Here is a 2131-nt window from a genome sequence, read left to right on the forward strand (position 1 = left end):
CTCTGTGGGTCCCTCTCCCCCCCCCCCCGCCCCCCCCCCCCCCATGAGCCTTCTCACCAGCCCTATGCAGAGCTCTGCTTGAGTGTCGGGTTTGGTCCTTTCTTGGAATTAATCTCTGGTGAAAAGCAGTGGGGATGGTTCTGCTCTGAACCGGTCTGATGGCCCTGGACAATGGAAAACACTATCTCTGTCATTTTCGTTTTGGTGATGGGAGGAAGTGAAAGACCCCCTAAGGGAGACCCTTCTCAGAAGGCGCGCACCCAGTAAGACGCTGAGACCGAACTTGCTGTAACCACAAGAGGCTTTAATGGCACACAAACACAAACAACAAAGGAGCGCTCAAGCCAGCATGCTGGGATCGAAACTCATGCACCGCGCAGGGGGCAGAGGAGTTTGACCCCGGCCCAAACTTTTTACAGGCTTATAAAGGCAAAAACCACAAACCAAAAGGGCGGAGCCGAAAGAATTGGCACAGTTACACATGATTGGCTCATTTAAATGTCAGTGGGGTGATTACAAGTTAACAGGGTAGTACGTGCCAGCTTAGGTGTAGGGAGGCACATGGACTTGGGATTTATGGAGGTCAGCAGGGGACCTGGTCAATGTATGATTTATGGTGGGCTAGAGGGAGGCACCGCCTGGGAGGCGCCATCCTGCCAAATGGCCATTTGGTCCTGATAGCCCTGGCCAGTTCCTGCGTTTTTTTCTTTATCTTTTATGGCCGGACGTTCCCAGCTATAGGGTGGGTCTGGCTGTGCCTGGACCCGCCTGGGTCTATTCTTTACAACATTTAACCCTGAATTTCTTGAACTTAGATACCACAATGCTATAAGACCCAAAATTATAAGTTTTTGCTCTTCAGAAGAAAAATGTGTTTTGTATAATTATTTACAATTCTGCAAGAAAAATCCCTTAAACATATTTTTAAAAAGGGAAATAATAAAGTTTCAAATTAGTACTTCTTAGAAACAAGATTGTAAACACTTTTAAAAGTTTTTTTTAATTAATTTATTTATTTATTAATTTCACGTATGTGGGTCACTGTCTTCAGACACACCAGAAGAGGGCATCCTCTCCCATCACAGATGGCTGTGAGCCACCATGTGGTTGCTGGGATTTGAACTCAGAACCTCTGGAAGAGCAGTCAGTGCTCTTAACCACTGAGCCATTCTTCCAGCCCCTAAAAGTTTTAAAATGATTTTTTTTTTCGAGACAGTGTTTCTCTGTATAGCCCTGGCTGTCCTGGAACTCACTCTGTAGACCAGGCTGGCCTCAAACTCAGACATCTGCCTGCCTCTGCCTCCCAAGTGCTGGGACCAAAGGTGTGTGCCACCACCGCCCGGTTTAAAATGATTTTTAAGCTAACTTTTTCTCCCCCCGCCCCTCTCTCTCTCTCTCTCTCTCTCTCCCCCTCTGAGTATAATGTGTGTGTGTGTGTGTGTGTGTGTACAGTCATGCCATGATGGTTGTGTAGCAGTCAGGACAACTTTTAGGAGTTTATTCTCTCCTTACATCATAGGTTCCAGGGACTGGCTTGATAAACCAGTGTTTAACCATGGTTATTACTGAGATTCACCAAAGAAAACCAATTCTACCATTCTGGGCCAAATTTAAAGCAAGCTTTATTAAATAATAAAAACTGACCAAACTGACCCAGAGAGGGATTTTGGTCAGGACCATTCCCTGGAACTTCCCAGCAGCAATTGACTCAGTCACCTATAGGCCACCATACTTTCCCATGAGGCATTGTAATTTTCCACTAACTACAACTCCCAGCATTCCAGGTAGTTACCTGGTTCTTGGGTAGGTGGGGCTTACAGGTTAATTTTGGGCTTTACATTGGCCTTAAAACAAGATTTGAAAAAGAAAAATTGTTATAATTTTAAGACAGGAAAGGCCGGGCATGGTGGCGCACGCCTTTAATCCCAGCACTTGGGAGGCAGAGGCAGGTGGATTTCTGAGTTCGAGGCCAGCCTGGTCTACAGAGTGAGTTCCAGGACAGCCAGGGCTACACAGAGAAATGCTGGGGGGGGGGGGGGGGACAAGACAGGAAAGATTTCACATCCTTATAAATTTGAGGAAAAAAATGTTACCTTGGGGAATCTGGTGATAAATTAAAAAACAAGCCAGA

The 2131-nt window shown here is 46.1% G+C and overlaps 1 protein-coding gene across 1 annotated transcript in view; it reads left to right on the plus strand.

Moving 5' to 3' along the window:
• Aox2 (aldehyde oxidase 2) overlaps positions 1 to 2131 on the plus strand; it is a 100939-nt gene that overhangs the window by 85961 nt on the left and 12847 nt on the right. The window lies entirely within an intron of this gene.

This window comes from Mus musculus, chromosome 1, assembly GCF_000001635.26.
Source record: "Mus musculus strain C57BL/6J chromosome 1, GRCm38.p6 C57BL/6J".
NCBI lineage: Eukaryota > Metazoa > Chordata > Mammalia > Rodentia > Muridae > Mus > Mus musculus.